This window comes from Oncorhynchus nerka, linkage group LG7 (genome assembly GCF_034236695.1).
Source record: "Oncorhynchus nerka isolate Pitt River linkage group LG7, Oner_Uvic_2.0, whole genome shotgun sequence".
Lineage (NCBI taxonomy): Eukaryota > Metazoa > Chordata > Actinopteri > Salmoniformes > Salmonidae > Oncorhynchus > Oncorhynchus nerka.
The window spans coordinates 47,015,186-47,036,948 of NC_088402.1; the positions used below are offsets into that span (position 1 = coordinate 47,015,186).

Here is a 21,763-nt window from a genome sequence, read left to right on the forward strand (position 1 = left end):
CTAATACAAATCTCACTTCATTCTGCATTGTGAATTGATGGAACTCTAACACAGAACGAGCTGATCTTCAAGCGGCTGCACCTGGGGACAGTGTCCTATGGGACGGACACCATGGACGAGATCCAGAGCCATATAGTGCAGTCATATGCACAGGTGATCATACTCTACTAGGGTCACATTCTTAGTATTGTCCTAAATGGTTCACTGAATTTGAGTAGCCTCAGTAAACATGTGCAAACATCACTTGTCAATTATAGGAATTAGCAGCAGAAAGAGTAGCTATTGATCTCTTTGCTTTATTAACTTTCCAAGATCAGGAGAGATCACGGCTCACGACTCCTCATAAAGAGTCATTGCGTTAAACCTCTCTCTCCGCTACTTCTCCTCTTGGCCTTTTCATTGTTCATTCATGCTCAGTCCTTAAGCGTTACACCGACATACTTTCAAGACCAGCATTTCCTCTAGGTGGCTGAGTTTGATCTGTAGCTGAAGTCATGACTGCACTCTGTTTAAGCTCTGCTAATGAAAGATGCGACTTTTTAGCACACTACTCGTCAGCAGCTAACGCTTCAGCCCTAATGATTTGTAGTGCTGGTGTGTTTCATGTTCCTTTTATTACAGAGATGACAGAGCGTGACAGAGATGGATTGTAACGCTACGTTAAAATCTATCATAACCTCATTATAGGTCCCTGCATGACATGGTTTGTGAGGAACAAAGGGCATATAGATAGATATCAATGTGTGAAATTGTAGGCATCTGTAAACATGATGTAATTCATAGGAATAAATACATTTTAATATCACGTGCAGAGCTATGGTGATGCCATTGTTACGTTGAATGTACAGTATAGAGCGCAGTTGTGCACAGATCTGCCAACTCAGGGGAAGTAATCTATTAAATGCAGAATTCAAGGTAGACATATATGAATATATATAGAGGTTTAACCCTCAAAGGAGACCAAGCATTTACCCACCTCGGTGTAAGGGATTAAAACAGAGAAAATGAGAATGTAGCAGTGAAGGGTAGTCTGAAAGGAGGGTAAGATGAAGCATGAAGTTAAGGGCAGCTGGCAATAGAAGGAGCTCTCATAACTTGACTGGCTACCACTCCCATTTTTCATAGTGAAGTGAGCGCTCTGTTGTAGGCTTGCTGAAGGGTTGTCATTTTGAATTCTTGAAGGAGTCTCTCTCTCTCTCTCTCTCTCTCTCTCTCTCTCTCTCTCTCTCTCTCTCTCTCTCTCTCTCTCTAGCAGCAACAATGGTTAATAAGGCGATATTACCCGCTCCAGTGGATCACATCAACCTTGTCAAACCTAGCTGGCACAGTGTACTGTCCGTGAGATGCCACTGAGTTAAATTGATGGGTGTTGTCAGGGCGGAGAAGATGTAAAAGCCCCCAAACGAGATATGACACAATACAGATGATGATACAGCGTTTCCGTGACACTGTGTCATTTGGTTTAAAACCGTGTCAAGTGAATTGTGCCCTGAGCGGAGTGAGGGTTTAATCATCTGGTAGCTACTTCACTGCTTAGTGAGGGAGGGAGACGGAGTGCTGGTGTTGTGCTGTAGCACCTCAGTTATGGCATTGTCAGGATTTTCTCAGGCTAGTGAGAGTTGGCAGGGTGATTGCAGCCAATGAAAGTCGCTGCATTACCTGTCTACTGTATCAATGGTCTTATTTCAAACATAGTCAGCAGGACACAACATTTTGGAACATTCGGAATGGGCATATTTGTTCAACTTTATTTACTGCCCGTTCTGATGGGAATATGGCCGCTGTTATTAGAGAATTCCAATAAAGTCCTAGATGAATATCGAAAACACAGAGGGAACAGGGAGAGGTTGCTGGATGAGGAGGAGTCTTCGTCATATAACTTTGTCATAAATATTCAATTCATATCTAAGGATCGCTAATCCCCTCATATAGTACAGTGTTCCGGGCCACTGGAGTGTTTTTCACCCATGGAACAATGATTTTGTGAGGCCTTTGTGGAACTTACCTTGGCTTGCACTAGGCTCGAGCCCAGCCCAGACTAGAAGTCAAAATGAAGATGATAAGGTAACCAAAAGATGTATAGCTCGGTTTCCCTTTTTGTTTGCTCTGGAATTGCCTGCCTGCTCGTCCATCCTGTCTCACCTTGGCACTGCTTGGATTGATCAATATTACATTTTCTCTGAGAGACAATAAGAGGGGTATGTGGTTGTTCAGTCCCCCCACCACCCCTATCTGTCGCCCTCTCTCTTTTCTGCTCCATCTCTCCCTCACATATGACGCTCTCTCACTCACTATTTTTCCTCCCCACTGTCTTTTATATTGGATAGAAAAGGTGGACCACAATGGGAGTACCAGGCAAAGGAACAATTTGTTTGGCTTGTTGGGTATTATCACTTGCATATATAAGTCCCCGATTGACCCATTTCAATAGGTGACCAAATAAAACTGCAAAGGACATTTATCTATGGAGTCAGTCAGCATGTATGAATGTTTTACATACATGCATAGTTCTAATATGACAACTAAAATTTAGTGCTACAAGTTATCTTGAATGTTGACTACCCTAAATCAACTAAGAAAATAATGTTTAGCAAGTGCTTTTAAAGTCCTAGTTTTGATTGGTAATGACAGAGTGGGAAGAATTGAGCTATTACAGATCCATTTTCATCATGAAATGCTTAGATGCTGTTGATTTAATTTTGATATACCTGATCACTAGAATGTTGAATGGTATTCAAATGATTGATTGGGTGGTTTAAACTGGTCTGCCATTGTCGTTGCTGGGATCGGCTAAACTTTGAACATTGAGATATTAAATAAATGATAGAGAAAAAGCCTTGAATAGAAAGAGTTTGTAAAAAGTCAGAAGGCTTTGGAATGTGTTTTGATGGAAGAGAGGAGAGTGATGTGTTGATATAGGGAAGACAGATGGATATCTCTGGGTCAGGAGGTGAGGGTGAGGTCAGTTCCCCTTAAGGGAGTAATCAGTGTTGTTATCTGGTTACCTTCTTTCCTGTGGAGCCATAAACTGTAAGGAAGAGGAGTTTCTTAAGTAGGATGCAAACAAACTGTGATGTCTGAAATGTTTAGCTGCCTGTTTTCAGCTGTACAGAACCTTTGGGGAATGATTCAACTTGGTTAAAGTTTCTATTTTGTCCGTGAGTTATTTACTCTGAAAAATAAGAACATAACATCGTAAAATAGTCACGGGTAGTCTCTTAAATTCCTTATGTAACATATGATTCACATACAGTTTGTATCAAAGTTGAAATTGCTTTAAATAGTTCCCATGGAGCTGATAAACTAGATTGAGGAGGTAGGTATTAGATCCTGACTGTGTGCGCGGGCGCATACACACGTTCTTGCCACAGATGTGTATAAAGTACATATAGCCAGCCTAGCATGGACCTAAAAAGGGGAACCCCCCAAAAATTATGGGGTATTAGCAATCAGTTCATTTTTGTAAGTCAGGAGTATACAGTAATATCAACCTTTTGAGTGAGCAAATAAAAAATGAGGACGTGGAGAATTGAGTCGTGTAGCTGAACTTGGTGGGAGGGAAAAGACAAATAGAAAAACACTCCTCTGTTTGTGAATGAACTGTGTCCAGACTCCAGAGATAAAGCACTTAGACCATTGTATACATAGTATTTGTAAGGCAACGAACTATCAATATTATGACAGTGGATGATGATTCAGGACTTTGGGTTATATCCAGTAAAGTGATGTACTGCATGACAATTGTGTACTGAACATACACTCAGAAGCTGCGGTTGAGTGTATGCCCTATTATTATTGGGGGAAGGGACACGCACGCTAGCACACACACAACCACAAAGATCCCCATTCATTATGATAAACCTCTTAGTTCAGTTACATGCAGAAACGCTCCGCCATTTCCTGGTTGCAAAAATGTATAATAGTTTGCCTAATTTCATAGTTTGCCTAAGTTTATGTGAATCAAAACAAGCAAAGTATAGTGCAGAGAATCAATGTACCATCTAAACTGCTGTGAAATATTGTTTCAATAACAAAGAATATTGTATTTTCAGCTGTTTGAAGCTTGTGTCCATAGAACAGATCTACCGCTTCTTAGACTTGATTTCATTGAGAATGACCGATTCATAACGGGTCACTCAAAACATTACATATTGCAGCTTTAAAGTGGAGGCCAGTTTTAGCGCATGCCTTTCTGTTTCAATTATTGACCATGCTTTTTGACCACAAGCGATACTTAGGGTCATTTTATCTAGATTATTGGACAAACAAATGATCAAAATGTGCATATTTTTATGCTTATCTAGCATCGTAATGATCCTGCATAACACATTTGACATTAGCATTAGTGTACTTCCTGACATGAGTTTCCCCCTTGGAAACTGTCTATATATGTTATTGTCATTGGTAGGTATATTATTTTATATATATTACAGTAGGTATATTATATTGGTTTTGGTCCCTTCACCATATGTCGTAATCTAAAGCATAGCCTATGACTTCAGGATTATTCACCATTCTGCTCCTTCTATTGTGTAATAATTGGCCACTGAGTTATAGTTAGTCCTTCTGTTACTATGAGGCTAACAACCTCGTTCTGTGTCTCATTGTATTCCCTCTCAGCTGTGAATGATACCCAATGAACCAGTTAATTTCATGTGTTGGATTTGTTTCAGGGCGATCAGGAAGTTGACCCTGTGAGCATACACAGAGCCCCTACCCTTGACCTGTGAAACCTCTATGTGGACCCATAGCCAGCCCCTAATGAGAGGAGCAGAGGGCTTGGGTCTGTGTAGTAGTGCGGGTGTGTTCCTGACCTTACTGTGTGTGCGTTGTTCCTCTTTAGGTGGCACTGGTGCGGTGGACTGAGAGCGTAGGCCTGACTGGTGACTAGGGACCTGAACTCCCTGCTGCTGAAGACCCCAGCAGGATCTTCCAGCTGAAGACAAATCCTAACCTTCACCTCCAAGAGCAAGAGGATGGTCATCATCGTCAGGGTATGGACTTAGTTTTGGTGACCATTACATGTTTGGTAACTATGTGTGTGTGTTAGTCAGACCTGGGTTTAAATACTATTTGAAATCATTTACAATACTTAAGCTGTGCTTGATTGAGCTATCCTGTTGCAATGGAATCAATAGAAAAGTCAGAAAAGTGCAAACCCCATCTAGGCAGGTTAACACAAACATTCAACTCATTTGAAGGATTTAAAGTAGTATTTGAATTCAGGTCTGTTAGTATGATATGGCACTGAAATGCTTTTTATATGGTTAAACATCTATAATTTTTTTCATACTTTGCTCTAGGAGGAGACCACAGGTGACATCACATGTTTATTAAGGGCACTGATGTTGCCATGGTGAGTATCGTGCAGTACAATGAGTGGCTGGAGGAGGAGGTAAGGCTGTATTATATGAAAAAAATGAATCTAACACATGCAGGCTAATTACCTCAATTGTTAACCAGGACATTCATCACAAGATCAACAGGCCCACCCATGACTGGGTGTGGAGTACTGTATGTTCATAATTATATTGGCAGTATTGAGTCATTTATGACCAGAGGCTGTTTTCAATTTAATTAGTGACCTACATGAATTGCATTCCTTTTCTAGGAGCCATTACAGTGTCTGCCTCCCAAATTGTGCCCTGTTCCTTATTTAGTGTACTATTTTTGACCAAGGCTGTGGTTTAATATAAAGGGAAGGGCTTAGGACGGTGGCTAATAAATGCCTATCCAAGGAGCAGTAAATAGACTTTGAGGTACAAAACATAATGTCCCTGATTAACCCACTTGAGTTGATTTCTGTGGTTCCACGGAAATCTAATTAGCATAATAATAAAACATTTGTCTGTTTAAGCTAGAGCTAATCCTCTATGTAAAGGTGAGTCTCTCGGGAACATGTCGGTTGTTTTGCTCTAGGACGCCCACAAGCATCACAAGACTCGACTGAAGGTAGCACGGTACCTGTTTAAAAAAAGAATGAGTAGAAGTATATGTAAGTAATTTAGTGCCTAAAATAAAGGGTTAAATGTGTGTAAAAAAAAAAAGAATTGTTTTCTGATCTTTCTTCTGTTTATCCATGTATGAATTCCATGTGTTTCTATGGGCTAATAGCAGTAAATCCAAATTCAATGCTTTGTCAAATAATGTTTTTATATACAGTACCAGTCAAAAGTTTGGACACACCTACACATTCAATTTTTTATTTTATTTTTTAAACTAACTACATTGCAGAATAATAATGAAGACATCAAAATTATGAAATAAAACATGGAATCATGTAGTAACCAAAAAAGTGTTAATCAAATCAAAATATATTTTATATTTGTTATGTGTGCTCCCTCCGGCCTCTAGGTCACCATGCTGCTCGTTATGGCGCACATCTGTCACCATCGTTATGTGCACCTGCAGACTCACCTAGACTCCATCACTTCCCTGATTACCTTCCCTATATACAGTTGAAGTCGGAAGTTTACATACACCTTAGCCAAATACATTTAAACTCTTCTTGATATTTAATCCTAGTAATAAGTCCCTGTTTAAGGTCAGCTGGGATCACCACTTTATTTTAAGAATGTGAAATGTCAGAATAATAGTAGAGAGAATTATTTATTTCAACTTTTATTTCTTTCATCACATTCCCAGTGGGTCAGAAGTTTACATACACTCAATTAGTATTTGGTAGCATTGCCTTTAAATTGTTTAACTTGGGTCAAACGTTTCGGGTAACCTCCCACAAGCTTCCCACAATAAGTTGGGTGAATTTTGGCCTATTCCTCCTGACAGAGCTGGTGTAACTGAGTCAGGTTTGTAGGCCTCCTTGCTCGCACATGCTTTTTTAGTTCTTCCCACAACATTTCTATAGGATTGAGATCAGGGCTTTGTGATGGCCACTCCAATACCTTGACTTTGTGTGCAACAACCTAAAATGGCGCCGGAAGACATGGCATCAGTTTTACGGGCGCTCAACCAATTGTGCTATTATGTGGGGGTTTTTCACAATATTTGTAAATTATTTTGTACATAATGTTTCTGCAACAGTATCTTATGGCAGAAAAGAGCTTCTGGATAGCAGGACAGCGATCACTCACCTCAAATTAGACAAAGATTTTTTCCACAACAAGCAAGACTCACATGATATTCTCCAAACAACCGGCAGGGCCGGCATCCCAGTTTTTCACAAGAGGAAGCGACGCAGGTACAGAGGACGAAGAGCCGGATGCCTCGTCAGGACCCACAGAAGGCGAGTAGCTGCCGTTACCGTCAATATTACTCGCCAACGTGCAATCATTGAACAATAAATTAGATGAGATACGATCACGAATATCCTACCAACGGAACATCAAAAACTGTAATATCCTATGTTTCACGGAATCATGGCTGAATGACGACATGGATATTCAGCTAGCGGGATATACGCTGCACCGGCAGGATAGAACAGCACACTCCGGTAAGATGAGGGGAGACGGTCTGTGCATATTTGTAAACAACAGATGGTGCACGAAATCTAAGGAAGTCTAAAGATTTTGCTCGCCTGAAGTATATTGTGATAAATTGCAGGCCCCACTACTTGCCTAGAGAGTTCTCAGCTATACTTTTCATGGTTGTTTATTTACCACCACAAACAGATGCTGGCACTAAGACTGCACTCAGTCAGCTGAATAAGGAAATAAGCAAACAGGAAACCACTCACCCAGAGGTGGCGCTACTAGTGGCCGGAGACTTTAATGCAGGGAAACTTAAGTCAGTTCTACCAAATCTCTATCAACATGTTAAATGTGCAACCAGAGGGAAAAAAATTATAGATCACCTGTACTCCACACACAGAGACGCGTACCAAGCTCTCCCTCGCCCTCCATTTGGTAAATCCGACTGCAACCCTATCCTGATTCCTGCTTACAAGCAAAAATTAAAGCAGGAAGCACCAGTGACTCGGTCAATAAAAAAGTGGTCAGATGAAGCAGATGCTAAACTACAGGACTGTTTTGATATCACAGACTGGAACATGTTCTGGAATTCTTCCAATGACATTGAGCAATTCACCACATCAGTCACTTTATCGATGCACTTTATCAATAAGTGCATCGAGGACGCCATCCCCACAGGTACTGTACGTACATACCCCAACCAGAAGCCATGGATAATAGGCAACACAACATTCGCACTGAGCTAAAGGGTAGAGCTGCTGCTTTCAAGGTGTGGGACTCGGAAGCTTACAAGAAATCCCGCTATGCCCTGCGACGAACCATCAAACAGGCAACGCGTCAGTACAGAGCTAAATTCAATCATACTACACCGGCTCCGAAAATCGACGGATGTGGCAGGGCTCACAAACTATTACAGGCTACAAAGGGAAGCACAGCTGCGAGCTGCCCAGTGACACGGGCCTACCAGATGAGCTAAATCACTTCTATGCTCGCTTTGAGGCAAGCAACATTGAGGCATGCATATGAGAGCATCAGCTGTTCCGGACGACTGTGTGATCACGCAGACGTGAGTAAGACCTTTAAACAGGTCAACATACACAAGGCTGCTTGGCCAGACGAGTTACCAGGATGTGTGCTCCGGGCATGTGCAGACCAGTTGGCAGGTGTCTTCACTGACATTTTCAACCTCTCCCTGTCTGAGTCTGTAAAACCAACATGTTTCGAGCAGACCACCATAGTCCTTGTACCCAAGAACACAAAGGCAACCTGCCTAAATGACTACGGACCCGTAGCACTCACGTCCGTAGCCATGAAGTGCTTTGAAAGGCTGGTAATGGCTCAAATCAACACCAATTTCCAATTTGCATACCACCCAAACAGATCCACAGATGATGCAATCTCTACTGCACTCCACACTGCCCTTTCCCACCTGGACAAAAGGAACACCTACAGTATGTGAGAATGCTATTCATTGACTACAGCTCTAAGCTAAGCTAAGGAACCTGGGACTAAACTCCTCCCTCTGCAACTGGATCTTGGACTTCCTGACGGGCCGCCCCCAGGTGGTGAGGGTCGGTAGCAACACATATGCCACGCTTATCCTCAACAATGGAGCTCTCCAGGGGTGCGTGCTCAGTCCCCTCCTGTACTCCGTGTTCACCCACAACTGCATGGCCAGGCACGACTCCAACACCATCATTAAGTTTGCAGATGACACAACAGTGGTAGGCCTGATCACCGACAACGAAGAGACAGCCTATAGGGAGGAGGTCAGAGACCTGGCCGGGTGGTGCCAGAATAACAACCTATCCCTCAACGTAACCAAGACTAAGGAGATGATTGTGGACTACATGAAAAGGAGCACAGAGCACGCCCCCATTCTCATCGACGGGGCTGTAGTGGAGCAGATTGAGAGCTTCAAGTTCCTTGGTGTTCACATCATCAACCAACTAGAATGGTCCAAACACACCAAGACAGTCGTATAGAGGGCACGACAAAACCTATTTTCCCTCAGGAAACTAAAAAGATTTGGCATGGGTCCTGAGATCCTCAAAAGGTTTTACAGCTGCAACATCGAGAACATCCTGACCGGTTGCATCACTGCCTTGTATGGCAATTGCTCGGCCTCCGACCGTAAGCACTTCAGAGGGTAGTGTGTACGGCCTAGTACATCACTGCTATCCAGGACCTCTACACCAGGCGGTGTCAGAGGAAGGCCCTAAAAATTGTCAAAGACCACAGTCATAGACTGTTCTCTCTACTACCGCATGGCAAGCGGTACCGGAGTGCCAAGTCTAGGGCCAAAAGGCTTCTCAACAGTTTTTACCCCGAAGCCATAAGACTCAAATGGTTACCCGGACTATTTGCATTGTGTACCCCCCAACCCCTCTTTTACGTTGCTGCTACGCTCTGTTTATCTAATATGCAAAGTCACTTTAAGTATACATTCATGTACATACTACCTCAATTGGCACGACCAACCAGTGCTAACCGGGCTAACTGCATTGTGTCCCACCACCCGCCAACCCCTCTTTTTACGCTACTGCTACTCTATGTTCATCAAATATATATAGTCATTTTAACCATACCTACATGTACATACTACCTCAATAAGCCTGACTAACCGGTGTCTGTATATATAACATAAACTCACTCACTTTTGTATAACGCCTTGGTCCGTACAATTGACCTCATTTTAGCGCCAAAAAACGTCATACTTCCAGATCAACTGTAATGTCAATGCCATTGTAAAGCACAATTTCTCCCCTTTCCAACAAAATAAATGACATGACCTCCACACTGCCCGTTTCTGCATGATTCAAGAAGGCAACGAGCTCCGTCGGGTCTTTTTAAAAATGGCGGGCGAGGAAGCGTAACTAATGCGTGATATTGAGAAGGAGAGATGTCGTGTGGGAAAACGGCTTTTTTTCAGCCGATCTGTCCAACATCACCTTATCGCCTCTAAAATGTAAATAAAACACTGTAAAGAGTTTATGTAATGTGTCATTACATACCGATTTGAAGGTTTGTATCAAATTTGCATCGGGTTTTTGGGGCGGTGCTAAAGTGATCTTCAGAAGTAAACAATGTCTTTTGAGAGTCATGATCGCTTGCAGTGACGACGCAAAAAATGACTAAGTATCCCCCCTTACCCCGTCACTATCCATTTCTTGTTTTTAAATGATGAGAGAAGTGCTACACGTGGTGGAGAGAGATTGTAAGACAGAAATATTTGCTTTATGCATGCTGTACGTTACGGCATGACACGTCACGATGTAATGGAGGGTCAGTTTTTTCAACTTTTCTCCAATACTACAGAGCCATTACCATGTCGATCAACGCTTGAATAGAAACATAGTTCACTCCCCAGATTTTGAAGTCAACACAGTCACTACAGTCCCATTAGTTTTCTTTGCAGGCTCGTTTGAATTTCGCGGCTTTTTTTCGCACTATTGGTTAGAGCCTGTAAGTAAGCATTTCACTGTTGTATTCGGCGCACATGACAAATAAACTTTGATTTGATTTGTTGTCCTTAGGCCATTTTGCCACAACTTTGGAAGTATGCTTGGGGTCATTGTCCATTTGGAAGACCCATTTGTGACCAAGCTTTAACTTTCTGACTGATGTCTTGAGATGTTGCTTCAATGTATCCACATCATTTTCCTCGCTCATGATGCCATCTATTTTGTAAAGTGCACCAGTCCCCCCTGCCGCGAAGCACCCCCACAACATGATGGGCATTGAGTTTGAAGGTGGGCCTTGAAACACATCAACGGGTACACCTCCAATTGACTCAAATGATATCAATTACCCTCAGAAGCTTCTGAAGCCATGACATCATTTTCTGGAATTTTCCAAGCTGTTTAAAGGCACAGTCAACTTAGTATATGTAAACTTCTTACCCACTGGAATTGTGATACAGTGAAATAATCTGTCTGTAAATTGTTGTAAAAATTACTTGTCATGCACAAAGTAGATGTCCTAACTGACAAGCCAAAACTCTAGTTTGTTAACAAGCAATTTGTGGAGTGGTTTTTTATTTTATTTTATTTATTTCACCTTTATTTAACCAGGTAGGCAAGTTGAGAACAAGTTCTCATTTACAATTGTGACCTGGCCAAGATAAAGCAAAGCAGTTCGACACATACAACAACACAGAGTTACACATGGAGTAAAACAAACATACAGTCAATAATACAGTATAAACAAGTCTATATACGATGTGAGCAAATGAGGTGAGATAAGGGAGGTAAAGGCAGAAAAAGTAAGTAAATACAATATAGCAAGTAAAACACTGGAATGGTAGATTTGCAGTGGAAGAAATGTGCAAAGTAGAAATAAAAATAATGGGGTGCAAAGGAGCAAAATAAATAAATAAATCAAATAAGTACAGTAGGGAAAGAGGTTGGTTGAAAAACAAGTTTTATTGACCACAACCTTAGTGTATGTAAACTTCCAACTTCAACTGTATGTCACTCCCTGTGGTTCCTTCCCCAGACATTATTGTTTCTGTTCCTGTGTCATGTTTGTGCGTTGTTCGTGTTTCTTATTTTGTGTTTATTTATTAAAACACTCCCTCCCTGAACTTTCTTCCCGACTCTCAGCCCACTTCGTTACAATATTTGAGATTCTTCAACGTAGCCACCCTTTGCCTTGATGACAACTTTGCATTCTCTCAACCAGCTTCATGAGGTAATGCTTTTAAATTAACAGGTGTACCTTGTTAAAAGTTCATTTGTGGATTTTCTTTTTTTCCTTAATGCGTTTGAGCCAATCAGTTGTGTTGTGACAAGTTAGGGGTGGGATACAGAAGATAGCCCTATTTGGTAAAGACCAAGTCCATATTTTGGCAAGAACAGCTCAAATAAGCTAAGAGCAATGTCCATCATTACTTTAAAACATGGTCAGTCAATCAAGAACTTTTAAACGTTTTTTTCATTTGCAGTTACAAAAACCATCAAGTGCTATGATGAAACTGGCTGTCATGAGGACAGCCATAGGAAAGGAAGACCCAGAGTTAAATCTTCTGCAGAGGATACTTTCATTAGTGTTACCAGCCTCAGAAATTGCAGCCCAAATAAATGCTTCAGGGTTCAAGTAACAGGCACATCTCAACATCAACTGTTCAGAGGAGACTGCATTATTCAGGCCTTCATGGTCGATTGCTTCAAATAAACCACTACTAAAGGACACCAATAAGAAAAAGAGACTTGCTTGTACCAAGAAACATGAGCAATGGACATTAGACTGATGGAAATCTGTCCTTTGGTCTGATGAGCCCAATTTTGACATTTCTGGTTCCAACTGCCTTGTCTTTGTGTGACACAGAGTGGGTGAACGGATGATCTCCTTATGTGTGGTTCCCACCATGAAGCATGGAGGAGGATGTGTGATGGTGTGGGGGTTGCTTTGCAGGTGACACTGTCTGTGATTTATTTATAATTCAAGGCACACTTAACCAGCATGGATACCACAGCATTCTGCAGCGATACGCCATATCTGGTTTGCGCTTAATGGGACTATCATTTGTTTTTCAACAGGACAATGACCCAAAACACACCTCCAGGCTGTGTAAGGGCTATTTGACCACGGAGAGTGGAGTGCTGGATGAGATGACCTGGCCTCCCTCCACAGTCACCCAACCTCAACCCAATTGAGATGGTTTGGGATGAGTTGGACTGCAGAGTGAAGGAAAAGCAGCCAACAAGTGTTCAGCATATGTGGGAACTCCTTCTAGACTGTTGGAAAAGTATTCCTCATAAAGCTGGTTGAGAGAATGCCAAGAGTGTGCAAAGCTGTTATCAAGGCAAAGGGTGACTACTTTGAAGAATCTAAAATATATTTAGATTAGTTTAACCCTTTTTTAGTTACTACATTATTCCATGTGTGTTATTTCATAGTTTTAATATAAGGTGAAAGAAAAAACATTGAATGAATAGGTCCAAACTTTTGACTGGCACTGTCTATTTTTTACCTAAAGGAGTCTTAAAATGCAAAGTCAAATATTTACATGATCCTTTGTATGACCATCTTAAAACAACTCCATATGTTAGCGTAATAGAATCCCCACCCAGGCTTAGATTAGAGGATTAATGTCCTGCTGAATTCAAAATAACCTACAAACCCAATACTTTCCCTCGTTCCACTTATTTCCTCTCCTCTCTTGCACTATACTCTTGCCATGGCTATTTATTTACCTCAGATTTTTCCCTTGACTATCTATTTGTACCTCCCTACCTCTCTTTAATTATCACTTCCTTTCTAGGGATGAGGAAATGGTTAAAGGGATGAGGAAATGGTCTTGTATCTGTCCTTCCACTGATTGTGTTGCCGGGCTCTCGAGCAGGTCTCCAACGGTGGAGAGGCCCATCTGGAGCTCAATGCCTTCAGAAGGAAACACGACTGTGCTCTGGTCATCTCTGGAGACTCCTTGGCTGTACTACAACACAACACACTTCTCACAAGCCTCTCAAGATGGTACAGTAGATGCAGCCAAAAATATTCTGGTGTCAAAACTAAAACCTTTTGAGTCCAAAACCGCAAGAAGAGCAACAAAGCACATCAGTTATGATTTTATAAGCAAAACAAACTACATTGTATCACTGTTGATCTGAAGAGATGGTACAGTAAGTAATATGTGAATGTGCTTGTGGGTCCAGATGTGTTTGCATTTTCCAAATCCATATGTTTATCTTCCCACATAGTCTGCGGGACTATGAGCATGAGTTTGTGGAACTGGCGTGTCAGTGTCCAGCGGTAGTCTGCTGTCGCTGCTCCCCCACTCAGAAAGCCCAGATCGTCCACCTGCTCAAGCAGCACACAGCCAACAGAACCTGTTCCACCTATGGCACAGGTTTTGTAACAACTAGCCACTCTCATCCTTTGAGACACAGAACTGCTACAATGATCTGTGTACAATGAATGCCAAATTATAAAATAGATTGTAGAAAATGCCTACCAGTAATATACCTGTATCTCACTATTGACTACTTTGTTTTGAAAATGAAGAAACTAGACCCATTATGAGAAGGTACACCCCTATTATGTCCACAATCAAAGAGCATAAGCATCTCTGTTAACATTGTTTTGTCCTGGGGCATAAGCCTTATCTCCATATTGCTCTTTTACATGCTATTATTGAACCTGTGGTTGACATGTGGCTCTCTTGTCTCTCCCATGTGATGGGGGTAATCATGTCAATATGATCCAGGCAGCAGACTGTGGCATTGGTATTGAAGGAAAGGTTAATAATCAATATTACGCCTCTTACCCTATCCATTTATTATTACATTAAATAGTAAAAACATGATTTATTTTTACAAAAATGCAAAACCTGTTACGGGCCCCATATTTAGTCTGATATGGGGTGTGTCCATCCCTAGAATATGCTCTTATACTTTTCCCATGCAGGAGGAGAAACAGGCACCCCTTATGAAGACTGAAGATTTCTCCATCACCCAGTTTTTAAGCACATTGGTCTGCTGCTCGTGGTCCACGGCAGGAACAGCTACAAGCGCTCAGCAGCCCTGGGCCAGTTTGTCAAGCACAGAGGCATTTGTTAATCAGTTAATCAGTATTTACCAAGGTAAGAGGGTTGACAGGATACTCCTGTAGCTTTCTGAGTTAGATTTCCTTAACACAGTTCTAATGATGAATACTAACACACAGGGAAGGGTGCTGAGAAACATAATGGATATTAGAAATATAACAGGTGTTGGCCAGGTGCACAAACTCTTATATCCAAAGGATCCATCCACACAGTATGGCAGCTTTCCTGAAAGCAATCTGAATGACGCGCAGCATAGTGGCTAAACCACATTTTTATTACTCACTGTTTGTCCAGGCAACACACTTCTATTTCATAATTTTTACTATGTGCAAAACTTCAGTCCACTGTCCCCTGACTCTCAGACAGTCCTGTTTCTCATTAGCTTAGGTTACCAAGAGTCATCCACAGTTACATCCAGACTTTTGTGTGTTCTGTAAATCAATATTTCTGTAATCACTAAGCCATGCAGCGTGTTGAAAAAGATCTTATGTTCCTTCTGAAGTGTACCTTCCTGACAGCTTTCGTTTTTTAATTAAAGGCCTAATACCAATGAAAAACAGGCCACGATCGTCAGTTTTAATTGATCATCTAGTTTAACTCTCAGGAATGCACTGTATGTAGACTGTATGGAAAAGGCAATTATGTGATCAGTTATAGGCAATTAAGCTCAATTCGCGGAGCGTTATGATTAAATGATAGGCACAACCATAGAATAGATGAATGAGTGTCAAGCTACAGTACTCAGAGGGGTTTACCTGGGTGGGTTCGGGATACGCGATAAATAATATGATTGAGTCAAACCCCGTGTCTCCAGACTTACTGGACTGTCTGGTGTCTCAATGAATAACAGACTTTCAGTGAGCATTGAAGGGGCAGCAGGTAGGGTAGGGACGTTGGGCCAGTAACCGAAAGGTTGCTGGATCGAATCCCTGTGCTGACAATGTAAAAATCTGTCCTTCTGCCCCAGAGCAAGGTAGTTAACCCACTGTTCCCTGGGCGCTGATGACGTGGATGTTAAGACAGCCTCCCGCACCTCTGATTCAGAGGGGTTGGGTTAAATGCGGATGGCACATTTCAGTTAAATGCATTCAGTTGTACAACTGATTAGGTATCCCTCTTTCCCCATTGGGGATCAAAGTAACTTAAGATAAATAAACCAAAATGAAGGCCAAATGTACATATTTCGTCCCCTAAAAGCAAAAACAAATTCATTGTATTTTTAGGTCTATCATCAATAAGTAGAAACAAATTGATTTTAGTTGATTACTAGAATACATTCTAGTTGACCCATTCTCTAGTTTCTTTCTCAAGCTGATTAAACAGTTACTCAACCGCTACTACGTCACTAATATTTCTTTGAGGCATCCCCAGGTGGCATCCTGATGTACGGCGCACTGCTGTTGTTTGAGTCGGAGCTTGTGCACGTGGTGGCCATCTCCTTCACTGCGCTGATCCTCATGGTGGCGCTCAACATTTGTACCTGGCTCATGGTGCTAGCAGAGTTCCTCAGTCTAGGCTGCTACATAGCCTCGCTTGCCTTCCTCAACGAGTACTTAGGTAAGCAAATATTCTTTACCTGAAGAGAAAAACAACTAAATTCAACTTTCTTTATCCCCCTTATTGTTTTATTATGCTGTTTGCTATTGTGCTCAGAAGGATTGAGGGGAAATAATAATTTTGTTATGTTGCTTTTTGTTATGTCGAAGGCAGGTTTGCCGAACACTTGTAGTAACAATATCACCCTTTGCACTACACTACACTGCAGCTTTTGTGTTTTAGTTTGATGCACTTTGCACTTATGTTTATGAGTTAACCCAATTAAACCTTGGAGGTCTGTGCTTTGCTTTGCTTGTGTCTGCCGTCTTCTGTCTCTCTCCCTCGCTCTCTTTTGTATCTCTCGCTCCCTGTTTCCTCTCTCTCATGCTGGCACTCACGTTCTCGCTTTCTCTCTGCTACTTGTCCTCTCTTTTTCCATTGTACGTGGCCTTGGGACAGGCATAGGCAGGGTGTCCTTTGGAGCTTTTCTGGGTAACTGTACAGCACTGTGGAAACGCTACCTATCTTCTGTTCCACCTCCTTTTCAACCTTTCCTCTCATCACTGTTTTTGACTGTGCTGTGACTGCTCCGCCCCCTATTTGATGTGACATATACACTACATGACCAAAAGTATGTGGACACTTGCTTGTCTAACATCTAATTCCAAAATCATGGGCATTAATATGAAGATGGTCCCCCATTTGCTGCTATAACTGCCTCAACTCTTCTGGGAAGGCTTTCTACTAGATGTTGGAACATTGCTGCGGAGACTTCCATTCAGCCATATGAGCATTAGTGAGGTCGTCACTGATGCTGCCCGTTTAGGCCTGGCTTGCAGTCGGAATTCCAATTGATCCCAAAGATGTTTAATGGAGTTGAGGTCAGGGCTCTGTGCAGGCCAGGCAAGTTCTTCCACACCGATCTTCAACAAACCATTTCTGTATGGCCCTCGCTTTGTGCACGGGGGCATTGAAACAAAATTATTGCCACAAAGTTGGAAGCACAGAATCGTCTATATTGTCATTATATGCTGTAGTGTTAAGATTTCCCTAGACTGGAACTAATGGGCCCGAGCCATGAAAAACAGCCCCAGACCATTAGCCCTCCTTCACCAAACTTTACAGTTGGCAATATGCATTCGGGCAGGTAGTGTTCTCCTGGCATCCGCCAAACCCAGATTCGTCCTTCGGCCTGCCAGATGTTGAAGTGTTATTCATCACTCCAATTTGTAAGTCGCTCTGGATAAGAGCGTCTGCTAAATGACTTAAATGTAAATGTTAAATGTCCAGAGAACACATTTCCACTGCTCCAGAGTCCAATGGCGGCAAGCTTTACACCACTCCAGCCAACGCTTGGCATTGCGCATTGTGATCTTAGGCTTGTGTGTGGCTGCTCGGTCATGGAAACCCATTTCATGAAGCTCCCGATGAACAGTTCTTGTGCTGACGTTGCTTCCAGAGGTAGTTTGGAACTCGGTAGTGAGTGTTGCAATTGAGGACAGACTATTTTTATGCGCTTCAGCACTTGGCGGTCCCGTTCTGTGAGTTTGTGTGGCCTACCACTTCACGGCTGAGCTGTTGTTTCTCCTAGACGTTTCCACTTGACAATAACAGCACTTACAGTTGACCAGGGCAGACATTTTATGAACCTACTTGTTGGAAATGTGGCATCCTATGATGGTGCCACATTGAAAGTCGCTGAGCTCTCAGTAAGGCCATTCTACCAGTGGTGTAAAGTACTGAAGTAAAAATACTTTATACCACTACTTAAGTAGTTTTTGGGGGTATCTTTACTTTACTATTTATATTTTTTACAACTTTCAATTTACTACATTCCTAAAGAAAATAATTTTTACTTCAAACATTTTCCCTGACACACAAAAGTACTTGTTACATTTTTAAGGTAAAAAATAGTCCATTCACTCACTTATCAAGAGAACATCCCTGGTCATCCCTACTACCTCTGATCTGGCGGACCCACTAAACACAAATGCTTAGTTTGTAAATTATGTCTGCGTGTTGAGACTGGAGTGCCCCTGGCTATCCGTAAACAATTTACAAGAAGAAAATTGTGCTGTCTGGTTTGCTTAATACAAGCAATTTGAAATGACTTTTACTTTTGAAACTTAAGTATATTTAAAATCAAATACTTTTAGACTTTTACTCAAGTAGTATTTTACTGTGTGACTTTTACTTGAGTAATTTGTTATTAAGGTATCTTTACTTTTACTCAAGTATGACAATTGGCTACGTTTTCCACTGCGTTCTACTGCCAATGTTTGTCAATGGAGATTTCATGGCTGTGTGCTCGCTTTTATACACCTGTCAGCAACGGGTATGGCTGAAATAGCTGAGTCCACTAATTTGAATGGCACACCAGTCTCAACGTCAACAGTGAAGAGGTGACTCCGGGATGCTGGCCTTCTAGGCACAGTTCCTCTGTCCAGTGTCTGTGTTCTTTTGCCCATCTTAATATTTTATTGTTATTCGCCATTCTGAGATATTGCTTTTTCTTTGCAACTCTGCCTAGAAGGCTAGCATCCCGGAGTCGCCTCTTCACTGTTGACTTTGAGACTGGTGTTTTGCGGGTACTATTTAATGAAGCTGCCAGTTGAAGACTGTGAGGCATCTGTTTCTCAAACTAGACACTCTAATGTACTTGTCTTCTTGCACAGTTGTGCACCGGGGCCTCCCACTCCTCTTTCTATTCTTGTTAGAGCCAGTTTGCTCTGTTCTGTGAAGGGAGTAGGTCACAGCGTTATACGAGATCTTCAGTATCTTGGCAATTTCTCGCATGGATAGCCTTCATTTCTCAGAACAAGAATAGACTGACGAGTTTCAGAAGAAAGTTATTTGTTTCTGGCCATTTTGAGCCTGTAATCGAACCCACAAATGCTGATGCTCCAGATACTCAACTAGTCTAAAGGAGGCCAGCTTTATTGCTTCTTTAATCAGGACAACAGTTTTCAGCTGTGCTAACATAATTGCAAAAGTATTTTCTAATGATCAATTAGCATTTTAAATTGATAAACTTGGATTAGCTAACACAACATACCATTGGAACACAGGAGGGATGGTTGCTGATAATGGTCCTCTGTACACCTATGCAGATATTCCATAAAGAAATCAGACGTTTCCAGCTACGACAGTCATTTACAACATTAACAATGTCTACACTGTATTTCTGAACAATTTTCAAAAAATGTGCATTTCTTTTAATAACAAGGACATTTCTAAGTGACCCCAAACTTTTGAACGGTATTGTAAGTTATAACAAAATAATATCAACATGTTAGTGTCTGTCACATATTGAATGTGCTGATATCTGGACAGATTTCTAACCTGTGTTGTTTTTTCACCCAGACCTGGCCTTCATCACAACGCCAGCCTTCCTGTGGAAGCTGTCAGTGATCCCCGTCATCAGCTGTCTTCCTCTCTATATCATCAAACACCTGAAACGCAAGTTCTCACCACCCAGCTACTCTAATCTGTCCTAATTTGCCTTCTGTTTTACATTTTTTATAACTCGATGACTATGCTTTCCGCATTTACCGTTTTGCATGTTTTTTTTTATTACATTGAACATTACTGAGTAGAGATACTAGTATGATGGTTTAATTTGGATTTCTATTTGTGTTGTGATTCCCAAGCACTGTAAATACCAACTTAACATGTACAGCGTTTTACTACTGTACCCTGACACTTAACTGTATTTACCTAGGGAAAATTCCATGACTGGAACGAATTGCAAAAATCTCTGAAGCTGGAGACTTACATCTCCCTCACTAGCGTTAAGCACCAGCTGTCAGAGCAGCTTACAGATCACTGCACCTGTACATAGCCCATCTGTAAACAGCCCATCTACGTACCTCATCCCCATACTGGTATTTATTTATTTATTTATTTTGCTCCTTTGCATCCCAGTATCTCTACCTGTAAATTCATCTTCTGCCGATCTACCTTTCCAGTGTTTAATTACTATATTGTAATTACTTCTCCACCATGGCCTATTTATTTCCTTAACTTACCTCATTTGCACTCACTGTGTATTGACTTTTTGTTTTCTTTTGTTCTACTGTATTATTGACTGTGTGTTTTTGTTTATTCCATGTGTAACTCTGTGTTGTTGTATGTGTAAAATTGCTACGCTTTATCTTGGCCAGGTCGCAGTTGCAAATGAGAACTTGTTCTCAACTAGCCTAGCTGGTAAAACAATTTTTTTTTAAGTACATTAACCAAAATTAGCTACATTTCCCAAATAATTTGTTCTGGGAACAACACCCAACTGGCTTAGGATGTTCCATCTTTGTACAACAAGTCCTTTACATTAAGTAAAAGAAGTTGAATATCATATAAACTACCTCATAGTATGAAACCAGCACTCCATAGTTACTTTGATTTCGGCAATTGTGTTCTGTGCATCCTGTTCTTGAGCGGTGTATTATGACATAGAGCTTTTGTGCCTCATTGTTTTGATTGTTGCGGATTGATATCGTCTCTCATAAATGGTAAATGTTATATCAGAGTTTAGAAAGTACAGTAGCTAGGTTGTCTTTGTTTATAATACTGGTAACCCCCAATATTGTTTGTATTCATGCAGCGGGAGAATAATTGTTGACCACAAGATGGTGGCAAAGACCTGATACTGAATATTTTATTAATTCAGGTAATAGTTACAAGGGAGAGGAATGAGCCAATTGGAAGCTGGGGATGATGGGGTGGGCATTATGATTGGATTGGAAACTTCACCAGGACAGCGGGATTAACACCCCTACTCTTATGACGAGTACCATGGGATCTTTAGTGACCACAGAGAGTTAGGACACCCGTTTAAAGTTCCAGCTGAAGACTGCACCCTACACAGGGTAATGGCCTCAATCTCTGCCCTGGGGCATTGGGATATATATTTTTAGACCAGAGGAAAGAGTGCCTCCTACTGGCCCTCCAAACCACATCCAGCAGCATCTGCTCTCCCATCCAGGGACCGAGCAAGATCCACCCTGCTTAGCTTCAGCCAGCAGCGGGATGCAGGGTGGTATGCTGAATCTAAGAAGGTTGGTTAAGAATCAAGTCTTGTAGAGTATATTCGTTTGATTACACATTTGAAGTGTTTGTTTCGTCCTGCAACGAGCCATTCTAAACAATGGCTTGTGGGATGAAGCAATTGAAAATGAAAATTAGTGGTGGAGTATAAGTTCTACAACTATCTTTGTCGTATGGGCCTATCAGGTTGCCTCATGTTAGTCTGTGG

At 41.6% G+C, this 21,763-nt stretch overlaps 1 pseudogene; it reads left to right on the top strand.

The window, feature by feature from the left end:
- LOC135572378 (probable phospholipid-transporting ATPase IIB) overlaps positions 1 to 20,074 on the top strand; it is a 46,891-nt pseudogene extending 26,817 nt beyond the window's left edge.
- Positions 20,075 to 21,763: the final 1,689 nt, after the last annotated feature.